Source organism: Sinohyriopsis cumingii, chromosome 14 (genome assembly GCF_028554795.1).
Source record: "Sinohyriopsis cumingii isolate HCF-2022 chromosome 14, ASM2855479v2, whole genome shotgun sequence".
NCBI lineage: Eukaryota > Metazoa > Mollusca > Bivalvia > Unionida > Unionidae > Sinohyriopsis > Sinohyriopsis cumingii.
In genome coordinates this window covers 32,581,926-32,605,850 of record NC_142974.1, presented here as the reverse complement: position 1 = coordinate 32,605,850, position 23,925 = coordinate 32,581,926, and the positions used below count along the sequence as shown (strand labels likewise).

The window sequence follows — 23,925 nt, the reverse complement described above, 5'->3', positions numbered from 1 at the left end:
TGAGAACTGTGCACTTTGACACAAGAAATAGGTGTAAAATTGATTAAAAACATCACAAAAACATTTTTAATTACATATTTGCAGCAAAATCATACAATTATTATGATTGGTATTTTAACTTGTAACAAGAACACAGCAAACAGTACATAATACAACCACTGCATGGCTTTTATATCCACTATATTACCTGAGTAAAGACTTGAGGCATTCTTTTCATGCATGATGGGGTCACATGACACAAGCAACTTCTCATAATGAAAAGTCAACATCTTGTTAAGACAATGATTTATTTCCAATAGCATGATGATTTGCATGGATTTTACATGTCAAAAAAAAAATACAATGAAGCTAGGGTTTGCATACTGAGCCAATGCTCAAATCTCTGCCTTTAAACCTTGTCACTTTGACCATAACCCTAAGTACCTAAGCGTTAAGGTCTAATATTCGTACCGAACATGATGCAAAGTCTGTGTTGTCTTTCAATATTTCCGGGTCCAGCATCTGTCTTGGCTTTAATAGCTGATGTGTGATGACGTCATCGACTGTCGATTATACTATCCTAACTTTAACTAGATATTTCTCTTCTGGAAATTTATATAAAGTAATCATATGATACAATCTGAAATGAAAAGCAAGTTAAACACTTTACTTTGTGAAATCACTTTTAAGGTGTTATTCATCCCCTGGTAGAAACTGCTACTTCCGCCTGATGGAGTCCTGTAGAAACACTTTGTGGCCGTAATGGTGAAAATAAAGGTTAATTTGCTGGATTAGGTTCATGTGATGGTCGTCCAAGAGTTATGCATTGGTATGTTTTTGTCTTTTGAATGGATATGTGTAGTTTGTCAGTCTTCTTACGATTTTAAAGCGATAAAAGACGCGTAGCAAATGTCTAACCGAGTGGATGGTTGGGGTTACGCGTTCCTTGTGTTAATTTATAGAACCAATAAGGTGATTTTGTGTTGTCAGAGATTTCATCATACTTTACTGATAAAACATCAGATTCCTGTGCCTAAGGTCACACAATGATACATGACACATGCTGATCCAGTGCAAAACACCGTTTCAGTCACAAGTCTGGCATGCTAACCACTATGCCATAAAATAAACAAACAAATAAAAAACAAACATTTTGATATTTTCAGAAGAAGCAGCAAAAGTAAGATTTTCCATACATCTGCTACTGTGGTGGCTATATGGATATGCGAGGGACACCATTTTCATTCAGGACAAGCTAGACTGGGAGAGAAGTGTGTGCATGTTTCATGCAATCCAGACAGTAGTTTAGGAGGCATAAAAGACAGAAACTTGATAACAAATATTTGTTAATGGCTGGCTGACAAAAGGTGGACAATGGATGACAGGCAATCACATGAGCTCTTCTGGCATATAAACACTACAGCTAATACAAAAATTAACACAGTATGCATAAAAAATTAAATTACACTCTACTATGAAAAAAATAGTATTTTTCTGATCAATGAAAACTGGTGTAAGAAATGTGAAATTCTCTAAACCACTGTAATGAACAAAACTGGTTAGGTAATGAATTAACAAAAATAAATAACACTAAGCTCTATATTCTAAAAGATTTTGTCTATTTCCAGTTGTTCCTCTTAACTTTCTAAATAATTTCATGACATCAGTCTAAAATACATTGGAACTTCTATTTCTTTTAGTAAAATATAATTACATACACATGTATGTTTCAATCTAGAACATGGCTCCTAATTTCCAAAAACTATTAGTTTCAAAGGAAATTTCAATTTGCAGATGTGAAGACCAATTACCCACACATGAAACTGAAGGTCAATGTTCGCATCTGATGTCTAAGGCAGCAAAAAGAAAAGCCTCTTTTAAAATTGACTGAGTCATATCATCTAAATGTATGCTCTTCCCTCAACCCACCCATGGAAAAAAATGAAAGGAAAACTAGTTGGAAGATCAGGTAGGGTTGCATCTCCTGTTGCAGTGCATGTAATTGTCTATATGTATGCATAAACATAAACTGTATTTCAATTCATAACAGTGAGATGAATAAATATATGTTCCGAAAAATTTAGAGCTGAGGTATAGTGTTTTATGGCACAGCATTTTAAAAATATACAAAGGTCAGACCTTGTAACCTTGACCTTGATGTCAAGGTCCAAGGGATAGGTGAGCGTGCTTCAGAATGAACCGTGTTGGCTTCACAATGATTCACCCAAAATATGAAGAGACTCACCAAAGTCAATATATGGAACACGAGAAAAGGAAAACTTTACAACAGGATCAACAAATTGTTGACACCGTAACTGACGCCAACAAAAAAGTTGACTACTATGTCCCACATTGTGCTACTGTGGGATCAATAATAAACATTAATTTTAATCCCCAACTGCTCCTTACCCTCACCAGGCAGTTTAGTTTGGTATTTTATGACACAGCAACACAAGTAGGTTACATAGTGCCAAGCCAAACTGTCAAGTGCCTTGCCCAAGGACACACTTTGATAGTTGACCTAATAATGACATGCCCTGTCACAAATGGTTATCACAAGGGCAACATTATTTTATGAATTTCGACACCCAGTTATAAATGGAGATCTGGTAATGGATTGACAGATGGAGGGTATCACAATATCTCCAATGCAATAGTTAAAAAGCATATGGATAAAAAAATCATGTATGAGAGATATTTTACCTTACCATTCATATGCAACAAAGTGTCTTCAAGTTACTGTCTCTGCCACAAAGAAACTGCAGCTCAGACTTAATATAATTCAGTGTGGTTAGCTGAAACATAAAATGCAACAAAATCAACTCAACAGAGTCTATGTACAAATACTGTGCAAGCCATCAACTGAAGTGTAGCCATAATTAGCTCATAAATTGAAGAAACAGTGCTGCTTCATTTAGCTTTACAGAAATTAGCTCATAAATTGAAGAAACAGTGCTGCTTCATTTAGCTTTACAGAAATTAGCTCATAAATTGAAGAAACAGTCCTGCTTCATTTAGCTTTACAGAAATTAGCTCATAAATTGAAGAAACAGTGCTGCTTCATTTAGCTTTACAGAAATTAGCTCATAAACTGAAGAAACAGTGCTGCTTCATTTAGCTTTACAGAAATTAGCTCATAAATTGAAACAGCCCTGCTTTATTTAGCTCTATAGAAATGAGCTCATAAAGTGAAGAAAGCAGTCCTGCTTCATTTAGCTTTACAGAATTATCTTTTTCTGACATGAACGCTTTGTTCTGATGACATACTGTACTGATTATGTACTTAATTCAAAATTACTTTTAAATTTCCCTAAGGCAATTAGATCTAAAGACAAAACAATGCTCTAAATTAAAGAGTACAAGACAAATGTGTAGCACGAAATGCTTTTTATTATACATTATTTTCTTGTTATTAAGATGTTTATAGCATTAATTTCTTATGTCAGGAATTTTCCTACATTTGGTCTATTTAATTGGAAAAAATTTCCATAAAAATTTTCTGTTCATCTACTATTCACTTTTCTGGACACAAATCACTAATATGCAGCTTTGCCATTTTTAGATCCAAATCTACAAGCAATGTAAGTGGCCCAGAGTGGTCTAAAGCACTGTTACAGATCACTGCCATCTCACCTCTGTCTGTGTGGGTTTGAGTCTAGGATTCGACCAATGTGGGCATGTGAGAAAGCTTGCCAGTAGATTCTCATGGGTTGGTGGTTCTTCTCGGGGGTTTTCCCGGGTTCTTCCTCCAACATTAATACTGGCTACCATGCATAGCCTATCGTGTGCTGAAAAATGGCATTATACCCCACAACAAGAAGCAATAAATACTGACACACATAGAGAATAAAATGGCTTAAGACTTATTACTGCACATGACCAATGAAGATTAAATGCAACTTTTATCAAGTAAACAGCATTCTGAATAACTTCTCTTAAGAATCTATGGGTATATTGAAATGGCAATTTTACAGGTGTATCCATATATGCCAAGTCTTATGAATAAGTGGCATCAAATTCTTTTATAGCAACAAAGTGAAAACGAAAGCTTTTAAAGATGCATGAAAACATCATTTTACCTCTTCAGAAAGCAAACAAATATACCAAATTTTGAATAAGTAAACCTTTTTTATATGTCCGAGTTAGTGATGAGAAGTACAAAAATCTTTGACCTTGAATTTCCTGTTATTGATTAAAGATCACTATACTCTTTTCAGATAACGTCATGATTTACCCACATTCGAAGTTTGATTTAATCCATAATTACGATAATTAAGGCTCTGGGTTAGTCAAATAATGGCATACCTACCACTGGGCTTAAGTCAACTAAAGGCTGTGTCCGCTACAGAAGTTAGTGTACTTAGAATAAGCTCTGTACAGATGTACAAAGATTGATTAATATGCATATGACCCATTCTGAGTCACACTCCATCTTGACCTTTGTTCCCATAGAATAATTTCCAGTCACAATTAAAACTGGTATGAATGACTTAATCTCATCAAATCTTTTAAAAAAATTAACAATTCCTTCCTCCAATGGCACAATTAATCATTCGTTAGCCATGCTCAAAGAACTCTGAAAAATTTACATTCTAATCCATGTTCTTCTTATATTATTTTTTAAATTATCTTTCATTTTGTATGTTCATAGTAATTCAATGTGTAAACTTAGAATCCTGGCATAGACATTTAGCCACCATGTGTTGTTTCTTTTACATCGATGAGTTTCATACAGCTAATGCCATAAATTTGTTCTCTCATTCTAAAAGTTTAGAGTAATGAAAATACTTTTAAACATGCTCTCCATCTGAATGAAACAATGTCACACATCAAGAAAATAATTCCATGTCTAACCATTGTCTTGATTCTTATTATATCTACTTAGGAATAACTTAAGGAAATATACTTTTGCTTGCCAGTATATATATTATTTTGTTACTGAAATTTATGGATTTGGATACAAACTTTCATATTTAATATTAAACATTTTCTGCTAATGATAAGTTTCTCCAAAAATGATTGAATTTTTAATTATCATTTTCATTTTCAATTTCATTCGGATGACCTACTGCAGTCTTTATCTTGCTTATCTCTTGCCTGGGACTAACATAACTAGATCTAGTTAGTCCCAGCATTGACTAGCAAGATTGCTGCCAGGAAACAAGTACATAATTAGAACAGTCACAGCACTGACAACCAATATTAGTAATAGGAAACATGTACCTAATTAGACAGCCACAGCAATGACAACCAATATCAGTGATAGGAAAAATGTACATAATTAGACATAGTCACAGCAACGACTACCAATATCAGTGATGAGAAACATGTACATAATTAGACCTAGTCACAGCAATGACAACCAATATTAGTGATGAGAAACATGTACATAATTAGACCTAGTCACAACAATGACTACCAATAACAGTGATGAGAAACAAAGTCACAGCACTGACTACCAATATCAGTGATAGGAAACAAGTATATAATTAGAATAGTCACAGCAATGATTACAAATATCAGTGATGAGAAATATGTACATAATTAGAATAGTCACAGCAATGACTACCAATATCAGTGATAGGGAATATGTACATAATTGGACAGTCACATCAATGACTACCAATAACAATGATGAGAAACATGTACATAATTAGAAGTCACAGCAATGACTACCAATATCAGTGATAGGGAATATGTACATAATTGGACATAGTCACATCAATGACTACCAATAACAGTGATGAGAAACATGTACATAATTAGAAGTCACAGCAATGTCTACCAATCTCAGTGATGAGAAATATGTACATAATTAGAATAGTCACAGCAATGACTACCAATATCAGTGATAGGAAATATGTACATAATTTGACATAGTCACAGCAATGACTACCAATATCAGTGATAGGAAAATATGTACATAATTAGACATAGAGCATTGACTGCTAATATCAGTGATAGGAAACATGTAGGTAATTAGACATGGTCACAGCTCTGACTACCAATTTTAGTCATAGGAAACATGTACATAACTCAGACATACAATGACTACCAATAATAGTGACAGGCAACATGTTCATAATGAGACTTACATGTAGTTTGTCCACCAATGACTACTAATATCAGTTACATACAGGCAATATGTACATAACTAGACCTAGTTGGTTCCAGTATGGACCACCAATATCAGTGACAAGCAACATATAGAGCAAGTACATTTTGTCATCTTTGTAGTTTGCTACATCAGGGCTTGTGTTCTGTAAAATGCGGAGACCTCAGAACAAATATTAACATTAAAACCGCCCAAAATTTATTAAATCACCGCTAAAAAAGTGAAATGTTCACTGATTGAAAATATATGTAATTTATCCTTTAAAGCATCAATTAACTCATTATACCCATGTGCCATATTCATGAATCATGATGTTGCACCTACCTTTCAGCTCTCTGACATCATTTATGATACACCAAAGTAAGTGGCATTAAAGACAAAGAGAATGATGTTTTTCTACAATTATACTAAATATAAGGTAGACTTTCTTATCACATTAAAATTTAAAGCTGAAGAAACATACATTTTGAGACCCACATTTTAGACACTAAAAGTTACCAGTTTCAGAACCAAAGTTAGCATCTTAAGCAAACTGGTCCAAACCAGGAGATGAACTGTCCAATTTTCACCTTCTGCACATATGCACATGAATCAAAAACATCTTTTATACACCAAAGCATGTGGCTAAATGAAAATCTCAATAAGACAAATTTAGATTCATTCACAAGTAAGCCCAAAAAATGCATTTCCTTCCTACCTGCATTTCAGGTGAAAATGAATAGAATCTCAGTGGGACAACCAAATATGAAAGCCTTAAAAATATACAAAAAAATCAGTTGCTCATAACTTTTGTTAGATTTCAAGTGAAACAGTAAAAAAAGTCTTTAAAAGATGATTTCAATGAATTAAACAAAAACAAACAAAAATAAATAGTCTATTTACTATTGAAAAGTTCAAATATTTCCCTCCCTCAAAACAGTGACTCTTTTATTGATCTTTATTTTATAACAAATAATCCATTGAAACATTTGACTTGCAGAAATAATTTATCTTCATGTTAATTCATTCCTAAACATTCATTAACTAATTTAATTTGCATTGAACCACACATTTTCTTACAGCGGTCTTCTTCTAAAGTGTTGTTATCAGATACAACAGTGAACTTTTAATGGTGACAAATGTGACAAGCGATAATTACTAGACATAACAGATAAATAATTAAAGCAATATCCTCCACAAGTCCCACATTCACAGGTACCCTTTTGTTTAAGAAATGTAGGTTTACAAACCCTTTCACTTCATTTGGAGGCAGTACAATTATGGCTTATTCAATAATCAATGCTGGTTGGTTCTGATGTTACCAGTTACCACCGACATCAGACTCCAAGTATAATAATGACACCCATGTGCACTCTGAACTTTTCTCTTTGAAATTAATAATACAAATATTTTTTGTGGGATTAATATAAAAAATGAAGAAGACATGTTGTAATTGTTGAGATATACTTTTAAAGGTTACCACTGTATGCAGTACATCATATGACTCAACCATATGCCAGCATACCATTCATTTCTTTTCACAACTGAACACTCAATCAAACCATACAAATTCTAAATTAGAAGATCCTGTCTCTTGCTGTGCAAGTGATATCATAATTACTGCTACTTTGACTTTAAAATAAAATTCCAAGTCATCCAAGCATTGAAACAACTTGCACACCCTCAGACACCAATTAGTTTCACTTTTTCTGGGTACAGACCCTAATGCATCATAACTATATATATACTGTCTTCCCCACAAAGGCCATAAACATATTGCATTTCAACTAGTTTAGTTGTTTGGACAACACCTGTTCTGCTGATTTAAATAGTATTAATCATACCTACACCAAATTTTCAGAACAAATGATGTTCTCATATATCAGGGCATCCATTCCATGTAGATATACCTTTAGCCAAATTTCTTTAGTATTTTTCAATGCCATATCCACAAATTTATGACCTGCCATATTCTCAATTTGCCATTTATGTGAAGGAATACAGCTTGAATACAAACACAGCATGTAATTTTAATAATAATCCTTATTCATCTCTCTTTTCCCAACTTCCTGTGCCAATTTGTTGGTGTCAGTTAGAACCCTGAAAGTCATATTTTCACTAATTCTGTCCATGATGTTCTTTTCCCTATGGTACTAGGTACTGATAAGGTACAATGTCTCCCTATGGTCCTGTCTTAGAATCTATGTATCAATGTATTGCTGCCTGGTCCCTGTTCAAAGTCATAATTTTTACTTATTAAGTGAATATTCTACATTCATATTTACAGTCTAATAGACTAGTTTCTTGTTTGATCATGTTCTATTTCCACTTATAAACTATATTCTATGAATCAGTTTCTCATTTGTGTACAAGTACCTTTCTATCTACAGTCAAAAATGTCTATGGCAGCCACTCATGGAAAAAGACAAAAATGGCCTTTGTGGACAGGTGACCTCTGAGGGCAGGTAAAGCTCCTAAACTTGGTTCAAGACAAATTTATGTAATATGAACCAAACAGCATTAGCATCATTAGCAGTAATATTATAATTAGCATTATTTCACATCTATTAGCAGTAGTATGCCACTGAGATGTATGTATTTAGTTTAGCTATTAGCAACAATCAAGAAAAGTTAACTGTGTGCATGCATTTATTTATACATGTACCTCTCTCTCTCTCTCTCTCTCTCTCTCTCTCTCTCTCCCACACACACAAACAAAACACTTTTATTACATAATATCAGCAAAAACAGCTCCAAAATAAAATTGTAAATAACAGCTAACTTGTAATTGTGAAACATGTGACTGATGTTTTGTTAGGCATGAAAACATGTGTCCACACATTAAACAACTGATGGAATTAAAGCTGCGGCTCAAACTCACAGAAATCAAAAGGCAATCGGCTTTTGTTTATAACCTTTGATGAATAGTCAATGAATAGAAATATCCTAGCACTATTGTTAGTGCATTTAAGATGTTAATCTAACTTTACCCTGACCCTTCCCACCAAATGAGAATCAGACAGCAAGAGTTCATATCAGACAGCAAGAGTTCATATCAGGCAACAGGAGTTCATATCAGACAGCAGGATTTCAAATCAGACAACAAGAGTTCCTATCAGACAACAGGAGTTCATATCAGGCAACAGAGTTCGTATCAGACAGCAGGAGTTCCTATCAGACAACAGGAGTTCATATCAGACAACAAGAGCTTATAACAGACAGCAGGAGTTCATATCAGACAACAGGAGTTTGTATCAGACAACAAGAGTTCATATCAGACAGCAGGAGTTCATATCAGACAGCAGGAGTTCATATCAGAAAACAGGAGTTCATATCAGACAACAAGAGTTTGTATCAGACAGCAAGAGTTCATATCAGGCAACAGGAGTTCATATCAGACAGCAGGAGTTCGTATCAGACAGCAGGAGTTCATATCAGACAGCAGGAGTTCACATCAGAAAACAGGAGTTCATATCAGACAGCAGGAGTTCATCAGACAACAAGAGTTTGTATCAGACAGCAAGAGTTCATATCAGGCAACAGGAGTTCATATCAGACAAGAGTTCGTATCAGACAGCAAGAGTTCATATCAGACAGCAGGAGTTCATATTAGACAACAAGAGTTCATATCAGACAGCAGGAGTTCATATCAAACAGGAGTTCATTTCAGACAACAAGAGTTCGTATCAGACAGCAGGAGTTCAGACAACAGGAGTTCATATCAGACAAGAGTTCGTATCTGACAGCAGGAGTTCATATCAGACAACAGTTCGTTTCAGACAACAAGAGTTTGTATCAGACAGCAAGAGTTCATATCAGATAACAAGAGTTTGTATCAGACAGCAGGAATTCATATCAGACAACAGGAGTTCATATCAGACAACAAGAGTTCGTATCAGACAGTAGGAGTTCGTATCAGACAACAGGAGTTCATATCAGAAAACAAGAGTTCATATCAGACAACAGGAGTTCATATTAAACAATAGTTCGTATCAGACAGCGAGAGTTCATATCAGGCAACAGCAGTTCATATCAGACAGCAAGAGTTCATATCAGACAACAAGAATTCATATCAGACAACAGGAGTTCATATCAGGCAACAGGAGTTCGTATCAGACAACAGGAGTTCGCCACCACCAAAAGAGATTCATCAGGCAGAGAACACTTAGTCAATGCGGTAGTCAAGTAATATAACAAAACCATCATTGACATGCATGCCATTCTTGATGGTTCTGACTTTCTCCAAGTTGCTGCAGCAGTGACAGGTTCTGGTTGTTGCACTTGAAATAAATATGTTGAGAATTATGTGTCCTTTAAAAAAATGTTACAAACAATATGTGACTTTCATTTAATATTTTAAATTTTTGTATAACAGCATTGGAAAGGGGTTTATTATTGATATTACATAATTATTTGCTCATGTAGGTTCCAAGGGTTGTTTATTCTTGTGACTAGCAATGTATAAGGTAATAGGTCAAATTACATCAAGGCTGTAGTTTTCTTTAGTGTGTAAGCAGATTAAAGACATACTGATCAGAATACTTGCAATTTGTCAGAAATTACATCATTTTCCTACCAATTTCACGCAGTTATGACTTAATTAACATCTTTTAAGTTTGCTAGGCCCATTGGTAAGTGGCTACCCTATACCACCAGTGCACAGTGGTGGTGAATTCCAATTTTTCGATATGCAATTTGACTTGGACCATAAACCCCGACTTAAATGTCAAAATATCAGAAGAGGTGGGAAAGGCCAGAGGACACTGATTACTAAACTGTAAGGGATATCATCAGCACAATATACCTCATGTTGGATTAAAAACCACCTTGCTTTCAAAGCCGTCATGTTGACTCCTTTGAATTTCATTGGATTAAGAAGAACAGTTGAATATAAAACGTTTAAACACTGATTCAGGTAATATACCTTTATAAAAAAATTCGAACAACTGTTGTGACCAGGTGACTGCAGAAATCAGGTCTGGTTTCACTGTTATTTATGTCCACATGAAAAAGTCCTGTTCACAATTTTATCTCATGAAAGTTTGATTTTCTGGAATTTTGACAATACAATTTTGAATGCAGAATTTCCAGTAAAAATCTAACTATAAACAAAATCTGGAATGGTTCAGGACGGTGTATCAGGTAAATCCTATAAAAAGTCAACTTATTTTGCCAGAATTGTAAACTTGAACCTCTGATGTATAGCTTGACACAGTCCAAATGCAAACATAAACTGTATAGAAAAAAACTGCAATTCAGTATGGGTGTGACATTGATCTCTAGTTGCCTGTTACGCTGGATGAGAAAGATTATTGCAAAATTAAAACAAATAGGTATTAAGGATTAAATCCTAAGATTCTAGACAGAGATAAACATGTTGAACATAACTTCAGCATGCTTTCATTACTTTGATGGAGCTGAATTCTCTGTGCAGGCCTTGATGTTGCAGTCTTATCATAACACTCATCATTATCCTATGCCATGCACTGCAGGACCTGCACTAAAGATCCAAGGGTTTTTCCAAATGAACCATATAAACTGGATAAACTAGAGTCTGTACTCATTTAATGCTTGTGCTAACTGTGTTCTCAAGTATGTGCCTGTATAAATTATATAATTATATCTTAATAAGTATTATGAACTCATTCACTCTCTTACTGTATATATATATATATATATATATATATATATATATATATATATATATATATATATATATATATATATATATATATATACACACATGTATATATATTATAATATAGTAGTAGCAACAGACCACAAGCCCAGGACTTTGCATTTTTGTTGACAGTCAGGTGGTTTGTCAATATATATCAGTTGGAAGGAATATATATATATATATATATATATATATATATATATATATATATATACACACACATACATACATACATGCGTACACAACTTTGTAATTTTTTCTATTAGAATGTTTTGGAACTCTTAAATATAATAAATATGTACTTGCTACATAACTGTGATAAAATATTTTGAAAATTGCTTTCATTAACTGTTTAATACATGTCACACTCAGCGATTTTCACATACTAGCGCTGATATTTTCATAAAGGAAGGATTTTTAATTTATATGGGGCAGTTTTTAAAAAAAATATTTTTTAATGAGGACATTATGAATAGACCCCTATCTATAAATTAGGTATGTAAAAACAAACATGAGTGATAAATAACTTTAAATAATTCTGAAACGTAGTTGTTTATCTTTATTATCGGGGAAGCAGCAGTGATTGAGTGTTATGGCAATTAATGTAACTGTGATGTATGCTTCAGAACTTCATGTAATGATTAGACGATACTGGCAAATACAGAAAACAGCAACCTCACAATTGTAGACCTTGCCAAGGGCACTGGCTATTAATAATTGATGTTCATAGCTTTTGTTACACATGAGCAAAACGACTGTACACTTTCTGATTTTTATGGGGGATTCATTAACTAAGGGGTGGGGATTCTGAAGAGAAAATTGTGTATCTCAGATCCTCCAATATTCTCAGACATGCCCAATATATCCTTTTTGACCGACCATAAAATGTCCCAAAATCAAACATTGGCAGTTTCTTATAAGATAAATAATTGTTTTTCCCAAAGTTGTATTAAGGACAACTGAAAAAAAGCTGCATATTTACATGCACCAGCAACAAAATATCCAAAATAATCAATACACTGCACTTCTTCGTTATCTGTGATGAAAATAAATGGCAATATAAAACCATTGTTGTTGTTGTTGTTGTTGTTGTAGGGTTTAACACCATTTTTCAGCACATGATAGGCTATAGATGGTGGCCAGTATTAATGGTGGAGGAAGAACCCGGGAAAACCCCAGAAAGAACCACCGACCCTTGAGAAGCTACTGTCAAGCTTTCTCACATACCCACACTGGCTGAATCCGAGACTCGAACCCATGCAGAAAGAGGTGAGATGGCAGTGATCCATAATGAAGAGCACTTTAGACCACTCAGCCACTCGGGGACCCTGCGTAAAACCTCAAGCTAATCGTTTGAAATTATAGATATATAACGACTTTGCAATGTACATGAAAGAGAAAATGTCGTTCAAATGACACATTTGAGTAAATGTTCAGAAATAAGAAACAGGGATGGATTTGTGAGGATCTGTCATGATGCTGACCAAAGCTGAACAAATTGGAGTGTACATAGTATGATGCATTAATTAATTATCTTGCATAATCTGTGAAGCATATTGCTCTGCTTATATCAATACCAATGTGTACAAAATAACACTAAAGATAAAATATTAACCAGCTTTAGTAGATAAAACAAATAAAGACTTTTTTAAAAATAGTCTTTAAGTCCTCTAATTTGGGGAGATTAGTGATTTATCATAAACAATTGACACATGCTTAATTTAATGAGACTAAACAAAGATACCTTTCTGTAGCAAAAGACTACAGATGGTCTGACCTTTGCACGTGGTCTTCTTCAGAGGAATGACTTTTGGACTGAAGTCACATGAATGCTGATCATGTGAAAAAATCCTTCTGTACATGGGTGAAAGTTCCAATCCAAAATCATGCTTCAACACTTTAGGCTCCCCCTCCATGATTTCAATAGCTTCCCTTATTTTTCACCTGAGGGTATTATTCTCTCTACCAAGAACTCTGATGTTATCCCTCCAAAAAGTATGCCCTCATTCTTTGCAATGTTCACCAATTGCTGTCAGGGATTCTCTGTTAGTGTATAGTGTTCTTTGACTCGTTTCAACATTTCAAGTGGTCTCTCCAAAGTAGCTGTTTTCCACAATTATTGCATTATAGATGATTGAGCACTCAAAAGAGCATGGTCTTTGGGACTTATCGATATTGAGCGGATGGGGTTAGATAGCTTGTGTATCAAATTAGCTCCATGTTTTCAGAATCTTTCTGAGTCCACCAATATACACTAAGGAGAAATAATTACACATCTTTCTCCTGCTCCTTCAGATGCATTTCCCCCCTCTGTGCTTTTTCAGTAACTTCTGCTCTTGAACAGAAGGATTTTTCACATGATGGACATTTAACTGATTATGAGACTCCAGTCCAGAGGTCGCAATTTCAAGTCAAAACTTAATTTGCTACGAAAAGGTAGTATCTATGTTTAGTCTCATTAACTGCAAATGGATGTAGCAGGTAACAATACTCATTCTTAGACTCGTTATATTGCTCAGTCTAATAACAACAGTAAATAAAATTCCCATTCAATTGTGACATCTGTTAACTGCAGTAATTTGCATAATGTATTTCCATTCCAGGTTTTAGCAAACTTAAAATGTCTGTTGTGTAAAACTGTATCGTCCTTTATGATCGGTTTTTAATTCTCATTCATGCATAAATTCATATATTTTGTAATTCTCCTAGTTATTGTCAGAACATTCAATTGTTTATTCTTTTATTCTTAATTGTACTCTTTCACTTGCCAACTTATAAGCATATACGTGTGTCTGCTTCATTGCACATTCATTTTAAGAAGACGGACTAGTGAAATTGTAAACTAACTGCATTAGATCAGGGGTAGGCAACCAATTTTACAAAGTGTGCCACTTTTTTCCAGATTAATTACAAAAAAAACTAGCATGTGCCATAGGTAAGAGAGTAACACTGTTAAAATTGAGATTTTTGGAATCGCGTGCCATACAAAACCTCTTAGTGTGACATAGGTTGCAGACCCTTGCATTAGATTATTAATGGTGATCTCAATATTAATTATTTGGTGGAAAGAAAAAAGAAAAATCTGGCGGCACATATTTGTAATTAAATTGATACAACCATTGTGGATTTGTAAATAAATTGATACTACTATTGTGTATTTGTAATTAAATTGATACAACCATTGTGGATTTGTAATTAAATTGATACAGCCACTGTGGATTTGTAATTAAATTGATACAGCCATTGTGGATTTGTAATTAAACTGATACAACCATTGTGGATTTGTAATTAAATTGATACAACAATTGTGGAGAAATTCCTTAAAATTATCTGAATATTTATCAAACAAAAAAATATGTGATTTAAAACTTTCTATGCATTAACTTTTTCTGACAAAAAGATTTTGTGTCAAAATTGGCATGAAAGGTAAGTCACTCAACAAAATTTGTGTATTATAAATACAAGTCATTACGGAATGTTGACAAAAAATACATATGCAGAGGCTTACCTTTTAACATTCTTCTGACTTTCTACATTTAGATATTCTAGCCATGAACTTAATATTGAGGCAGGTAGATATTAAGTTAACATTGCTTCTGAGGTTTTTTGTAACTTCTGTTCCAGAAATAATCTGCTATTAGTTCATGATGAAACTATGTTGTTGTTGTTGTGGGGTTTAACGCCATATTTCAGCACACAATAGGCTATGCATGGTGGCCAGTATTAATGGTGGAAGAAGAACCTGGGAAAACCCCGGGAAGAACCACCGTCCCCCCAAGAAGCTACTGGCAAGTTTTCTCACATACCCATGTTAGCTGAATCCTAGACTCGAACCCACGCAGACAGAGGTGAGATGGCAATGATCCATAACGGAGAGCGCTTCAGACCACTTGGCCACTCGGGGCCCCACAAAAACTATGAATTTTACCAAGACATTAGAGAAAATATTATAATAAATGCTGGTGTACCCATCCAAAGTCCACAGTTAACCATTTATTAGCCAGACAAAAACCTGTTCTGACTGTCTGACAGTTATACTATAAATGTATACACAGCGTCTTTTATTTTATATGTATTACACAAAAGCAGCCTAAACTACTGAAATAACTATAAATTTACTTCATTTTCCCATCACAGAAAGATGACATTGTAACCACCTTTATTTTTCAGCTGTATAACAGAGTAACATTTTATTAGGCTGTAAGATAATTTCACCTCAGGAACATCACCAACTAATCTACATAATGAAATATAGCAGCCATGTTAGTAAGTTTGTCCATAGAGTTTAAGACTGCCAACACAGGCTATTTTTAGGTATTAGGCCATGATGTTTTATGTCCCATATGCCATCCATATGTACTCTCTTATAGTCGAGTCAAACTGCAAAGAACAAAGATCCTGATCTGCCATAACATATTGTGCCAGCAGATGAGCGTGTATACTATTTATTATACAGATTACTCCTAACAAATGCAATGACCAAGATCTGCTGGCGCATTATGCAATGACTGATCTGGGTCTTTGTAGTTTGCAGTTGGGCTCATCTTATAAGCGAGTATATATGGTAATTCTTAGCCTGCCCTATTGAAATTTAATGTACACCAAATACAGGGATTCTAAATTTGCAAACCCTTCCACTCCTACAACATAACACCTCTCCCTCAATAATTTGAAAGTAACAGGGTCCATAAACACTGACAGCAAGTACATGGGGTAGCAAGGAAAACAAATTTTAGTTAACACAGATGGGGGTGGGGGCAGTACAAGCAATTTATGTTGACTCATGCGAACTTTGTCCAACACAAATAGTAATGTAATGGTTTTTTTAATGTCAATGGATGCTACATATTAAGAAGTCAAAAAGAGTTAATACATTGATAACAAACTTTTAATATAAAATTCAATCCTTATCAGTTGGAAGCCAGGTGATTTACATAGCTACTTTTACTTTGTACACTGTGCTTCCAACAACAACAAAAAAAATGTATGCCATTGACACACACACACACACACACACACCACACCCCGCCCCCCACACACACACTTTGGCAAATCACCCTTCAACTTTAGGTCTAATGGAAGGCCCTGCTGACACACAGTACTCACAAATTCATGCCTCCCTCAATGTATCAAACCAGGAATATCCATCAAACAAAAAGAAATGAACCAAAACCTCACAGCTCATAAAAACTGCCAGATCCAAGCACATTAGTATCGTTGCACAATTCATTCCTCAAAACAGAACTTTAAATGTCACTACTTGTACATTGATAGCACATGGAAATGAGACTGAACACAACTCCATCAACAACAAAAGTTTTGACAACTATGGACTAAAGAGAAAAAAAAAACAGAAATATGCATATTTTATTATTTATTTTTGCATGTATCACAGCAAAGATTAAAGAGCAATCCACAATTAGCAAAAGGCAAAAATTTAGCCATTGTTAACAGTGTGTGGAACAAATGCATATCTACACCTGGATGTTAATGTGATGATGAAACTAATTACTGTAATCAGCTGCAGACAACTATTCTAGTAATTAGCTTGAACATTTTCATCAAAGTACCATTAAGTTCTCAAAGATTTAAAATAAAGCCAGCTTAGCCACTAATTAAGCACTTAATTAGGTCCTTGGCGAGGAAAAAGTGTAATCCAAGTGTACAAAAAAGTACTCCAAGCAGATAAATAGTAAACCATATATAACATGATAAAAATTAAATGAGCATATGTACAAAATGATTTATTTACCCTCTGGTCTTTTAACATCAATTACTGCTTCAAGTTTTCATATGTTGCAATTTTAGCTTTACAAAGCAACACTTATGTGTTGCATTTTAAAACAATTTGTACCAGCTGTAACTAAAAATGTTTTGCACACTAGTAGAACACTAAATGCTGGATTACAACAAATCTAAATGAACCTTGTGAGGCTCTTGACTCTAACAATTCAATGGGCACTATTGTAAATGCAATGGACACTATTGTAAATTCAATGGGCACTATTGTAAATGCAATGGACACTATTGTAAATACAAAAGTTAACCGATTTTCAGTGTCTGTATGTGACTGAATACACTAATATATTTTAACATTTAAATATGGAGAAAGGATGTCGGAATGATAAACGTAGTATGGAGACAATCTCAGTGAGTACTCCATTGCATGATGACATACATATAATTGATATGAAACTAATACAAAAGGTTTTAACATAGGTCACTTACACGTACAAGGTATAATAAACCAGATTAAGTTAATGTTGTCTTCCAAGGAAAATAATATACATGTTTTAGGACTCACTGAAACCAAATTAAATGCTAACCACAACGATAATCTATTTCACTGTCAAGGCTACAAAAAAAACCATTACATAGGGATAGAGACAGCAGGGGGAGGTCTTTTTGTATATATCAGGGAAGATGTAAATGTAGAAAGGTGACTTGACTTGGAGTACCATGAAATTAAGAGTATCTGGGTTGAAATTTCTCAAAATAATGCAAAATCATTCCTAGTTGGTTTCATTTAAAAGCCATCTTCTTCCCAAGCAATTTGGAATGATAACTTTTTGAAACAAATGGAAAATGTTCTTGCACGGGACAAAGAAACATAAATACTTGTCAACATAAATAAGGACCTTCTCAATACTCAAAGAAGGAACAACTGCATGGAACTGAATCATTAGACCCAATCCAGCTGGTAAATGAGCCCACAAGGGTTAAAGAAAAATCAAGCACTCTTATTGATCACATTTATACCAACCTACCAGACAATGTGGCTTGTGTTAATGTACCGAATGTTGGTCTCAGTGACCACTATCCTACTTTTTTGACAAGATTCGTTAAATGCAAGAGAAATAAGTAAAATACAAATAAAACTATCACTTACAGATCGTTCAAAAAATTTAATGAAGAACAATTTTTCAATGGCCTATATAAAGTTCCATGGAATATGAAACAAAATTCAGATGACATATAGAGGAAGCTCTGAGTGTGAGGACTGATTTATGGATGTAGTCTCTAAACATGCACCACTGAAGGTACATCAAGTAAAGAATTAAATCCAACCTAATTGGTTTACTACTGAAATCACAGATGCTATAAAAACACGAGACTAATTCAAGGCTATTGCAAATCATGCACACTATAAAGTATAGAGAAAAAATAACAAGTGGGATTAAAAAAGCTAAAAAAACGTATTATCAATCATTGATTGAACACAAAAATAGCATCACAAACTCCAATTGGAAAGTCTTCAATGAACTCACTGCATGAACACACAAAGATCAAACAAAATTCACTCACTTCTGGTAAATGACACCATAGTCACTGATAACACTGACACTTTCAGGAGATTTTCAGACTAAAGAATTCAAGTCTAATTGCTCTAAAGTGTATGCCTTAATTTATTCTGTCCAATCGTAGGCAGCAGTCCCTAATTTTTCCTAAAGTAATAATTCCTTTCATCAGGTTCAGGTTTAGACAGCTCGGAATCAGTGAACAACCATGCATAACAATTTCCCTTTAAAGAAATGATAAGTGGACATAGGTTCCTACCAAGCGGTAAAGGTTGGTAGCTCAAATGTTTACCTTCTAAGGACTGTGTTAAGATACCTCGGTCAAGGTCACTGAATTGGAATGCTGCCCCTTTTGACGTTTACACTGACATGGGGGAGATGATTGGTCGAAGTGACCCTTCACAAAAACTTTTCTGGCTTAAATGCAATAAAATTTTAATGCTCAAAGCATTCAACTTTCAAGTTCAGTGCAATTCAAGTTTGACACTTCACATGCAGTAACAACTAACAATAACATGATTTCAAGATGGAAATCCTTCAAGTAATTTAGGAAGTGCACCAATAACAAACTTGTGCTAATGGACGGATGGACATCAGACAATCAACAAAGGAGAACAGATTAGAGATCATCCTATCTGATATGAGGAGTTAATCATTAACTTGAAATAGCACAAATCACACAAACTTTGCCTCACCTGAAAATGAGAAAACTAATTTTTACAGTGTATGCATTACTATCTGCTGAAAGTACACTTATTATATTTTAAAATATCATGAATTAAAAAATCATACTGCATGTTTTTTTAATTTGTTTTATAAAAATTACCTCTGAAATTCATTATAAGTGAAAATTGCAATGCTAAGCTATGTGTGTGTGTGTGTGTGTGTGATTTGGATTTTTAACATAGCTTTAACAATTTTTCAGTCATATGATGTCTGCAGTGTGGTAGTTTATATTGATGTCTAGCACTGGGGCATGATGCTGCAGACATGTAGCATCATGTCCCACCCAGTCACATTATCCTGACACCAGGCCGACCAGTCCTAAAACTAACCTCTTACCGCTCCAGTGGCCTAGTGGTTAGACCGTCCGCCTCGGATGCAGGAGGTTGTAGGTTCAATCCCCGTCCAAGTCATACCAAAAACTCACAAAGATGGTACTAACAACTGCCCCGCTGGGTGTTCAGCATTAAGAGGTTAGTGGTCACTATAAACTGCCACAATGCAGACATCATAGCGATATGAATGAAACATTGTTAAAGATATGTTTAAAATCCAAAATAACATCACATCACATCACACACACTAACCTCTTAATGCTGTGCGCCAAGTGAGGCAGTTGTTAGTACCATTTTTGTAAGTCTTTTGTATGACTCAGCCATGGATTGAACCCACAACCTCCCGCATCCAAGGCAGACCCTCTAATCACCAGGCCACCAGAGTGGTTCAATGCTGAGCTAGCAATCTTGTGACATGCACATGATAAGCAAGGCCCAGCTCTGTACTGATAACCCCAATCATGAATAAAACTGCAGGTTCTTAAGATTGTGACATGCACATGATAAGCAAGGCACAGCTCTGTATTGATAACACCAATCATTCCAACATTAACATGAATAAAACTGCAGTTTTATTTTCTCTCCCCCCCCCCCACCCCGAGATGTACTTATTTTTATAACTGGGATTACCAATGGGGAAAATTAGGGGAATATAGAAAAGTGCAAATCTTCCAGATGTTAATGAAGCCTTTCTGAAATTTTGATTTCAAAGTACACTTGATTATATGGCTTGGTTTAAAGGTACTCACTCTGATCAAGTACCTATGTAAAACAGCTATAAAAAAACCTAGCTAGCAAGTAAAACTTTCTTGGTATTGTTGTAGATGTCTTGGGGTAATGGTTGCAATCTGATCAAAATCAGAATTCCATAGTCCTACTGATGAAGATCTGAGTGCAACTTTTGAAAGTTGCATTTCCACTGGCTAATTCAAAGGTCAGCAGAACATGACCCTAAGTGGTCACTGTCAGATTTTCACCTGTGACAGCGGAGATCTGATTTTAATCAGATTGGTGATGGCAGCTACACTAAGGGAATTAGCTGGTAGAGTAAAATTTGTTGTGGCTAATTTTGGATGACATCATGAATGTGTGACCTATGGAGTATAGCCCATTTCATGCAGACTTCGGTGAACTTCGTAATTTGCTCGGAATTTTTACAACGTGGTGGGTGGTCAACTGACCGTAAAAAGTTGGTGGGCAAAATATGGCTAACGCTTCAGCATCAACTTCTGTAACTACTTCAACATCGTTTATCGAGTTGAAAAATGCATATTCAACAGCGATGCTGCCACAGATATTGACGAAATTTAATACTGGAACCATCTTGTCTTATTTTCTGGAAACCAGGGCGGATTTCAAACCCATACGAGAGAGTAGCTTTGAGCTGTTTACATCTGGACATGTACATGTAAGTAAGGAAACAGTGTCGAAGTAAAAAAATTTAATCCTGGCAATCAAAGAGCAAGTTGTTCAAACTATTTCTGTGCATCTGAAACGTCACTATAATAAAATGCATTTCATATGAGTTTATCAGATTTGTTTTTGAAAGTCTGTGGATAATTTACATATAAATTTCAATCATTTAATTAATTTTATTTCTGAAATATTTCTAAACAATATGTACCCACCAGCGTTTGATTGGCTGGAGTATAAAGCAACTTGGGAGGTTATTCGAATAATTACGGAGCAACTCGGTTAAATTCGGTATGAAATGGGCTATTGCACACATTCTTTGCCTGAGTAAAACCAGTGTAAACCACTTTCTCAACAAGACAAATTAGATGAACATCAAAATTGATAAAATCTGTGTACCTGAAAGGATTACAATGTGGACATTTTTAGGAGGACACTGAATAAAATATTACAGTATTTTTGTGATGGTGTGCCCTAGTCACAATACTGCACATTACCCCAATTTTAAACTGGAAGAAATAATTTTTGATATTGTCATTGAATTGAAAATAATACTACAAAGCTTAGAGATTTTAAACAGAAAGTCCCACGACCAAGAAAATAATTGAATGATCATTAATAACACACTGCTTTCTTTGTTCTTTTCCATTATGGAGTATATGCATAGCACATATTTTACATTCTCAAATACAGGAAGAAAATGGTGACCACAGTCACTTCAGGTGCCAATGTTTCCAAAATGTAAGGTGCATTCTTCTTTTACATAAGTTGCTTTACATATATATACATGATCTGAAGACCTTATTTTACTATTATTTCAAGTACGCACAAACATTCATAACTTGTACCGATGACAAAATTTATATTGACTGTGAATGCACTGTCATAAATCATGGACTGTGCAGTATTGTGACTAGGGCACACCATCACAAAAATACTGCAATATTTTATTCAATGTCCTCCTAAAATTGTCCACATTGTGTCCTTTCAGGTGCACAGATTTTATCATTTTTGATGTTCATCTAATTTGTCTTGTTGACAAAGTGCTTTAGGATGTTAAGAATTTAACTGATGAGGAAGAATTCATCTGATATTCCCTGTGTGCATTCTTCCCTGCCATTTCAGGCAACATAAAAAATGGATGCTTATAGAAGGCTCCATACAAGATTCTTTCTTTCTTGATTTCTTTTTTTGAAAGCACCTTTCCAATGAATTTACTTGATTCGTTTATTTAAAAAAGTTATAAAGAGAACTCAGCATCAACAACAAAGATTCTGTCACCCATCCCCCAACAAAACAACCATACTTTTTTGAATACTAAATTAAACCAGGTCTGGTTTGTTGATTTAAAGGCACACTGAACACATTATTGGCTACATTATGCATAGGAAACAGGAACTAAGTCCATGGTTCCCACACTTTTCTAAAGATAAATTTCCAGGATGAAATGAATTTTTTCAAGGTTCACATATAACCATTACTGAATGGAATAAAATAACATTTTATATTATAAAACATTCATTTTCTAAATCTAAAGATGTTTTTTCTTTCAAGACTCTCCAAAAACATCGAAGTCAGAAAAGATGATCATGTACAGAGCTACAAAATGTCTCACACTAACAAAAGCTTGACTATATTCCTATAAATTGGCATGTAAAGTCATTTCAATGTGCAGAATAAAAATTCTGACTTTGCTGAGCTGCATTATGTTGCTATGTGGAAACAACATAATGAACATAAATCAGTACTGTTTCCTTTCAAACCTTTAATTTTAAAGAATTCTATAGCAAAATACATGCATGCTATACAAAGTAAACGATTCCTATCACAGTATTAAAAAAAACAATAAACACAAAGTATTAGAATCTTGTCTAGTAACAAAAAAGTTTAACCCTGAATTTATCTGTGCAAATAAAATCCCAAACAAGATTTTTCAAACAACCTCAACAAAGAAGATCTGGATGAAAACCATCATTTAAAAAACATTTACAAAAGAACTGACTTAATTTTTGACAAAAGACCTTCAAAACAATGAATTGTTGTATGAACAAGGACTGAATTTTCTGTAAAATCAACTTGTTATCTTGTAATTCAATAAACCAGTCCTCAAAACTGTATTTATTCAGGGGCTGACACATCGTTTTATAATATATAATACACTTAGCGACAACAATTTCAAATTTCTCCTGTGTACTATTTTAGATCTGAAACCAATGTTTCAAGCTACATCACTGTATAATAGTTTCACACCAAATTTCAGCTCAAAGATTCAACATTTTGGACAACAAATTTGGCTTAGAACAAATAGCAGTCCGTTTTCTAATCTGGTTTCCTCCAAATATTCTCACCCCATTTTTAACATTTGGTCATTTATGTTGGTGTGTTGGATCAGAAAAATTGCAT

At 34.4% G+C, this 23,925-nt stretch overlaps 1 protein-coding gene across 5 annotated transcripts in view; it reads right to left on the bottom strand.

Annotated features, from left to right (window-relative positions):
* The window catches only part of LOC149783531 (extracellular sulfatase Sulf-1-like), a 212,231-nt gene that overhangs the window by 120,097 nt on the left and 68,209 nt on the right, over positions 1-23,925 (bottom strand). For 4 of the 5 annotated variants that reach the window (XM_089931784.1, XM_089931786.1, XM_089931783.1 and 1 more), the window contains one exon: positions 2,688-2,774. The exons of the other annotated variant lie outside the window; for it this stretch is intronic. The gene's annotated coding sequence lies outside the window, so the exon portion shown is untranslated. The remainder of the gene's footprint in view (positions 1-2,687; positions 2,775-23,925) is intronic. 5 annotated transcript variants of the gene reach the window in all.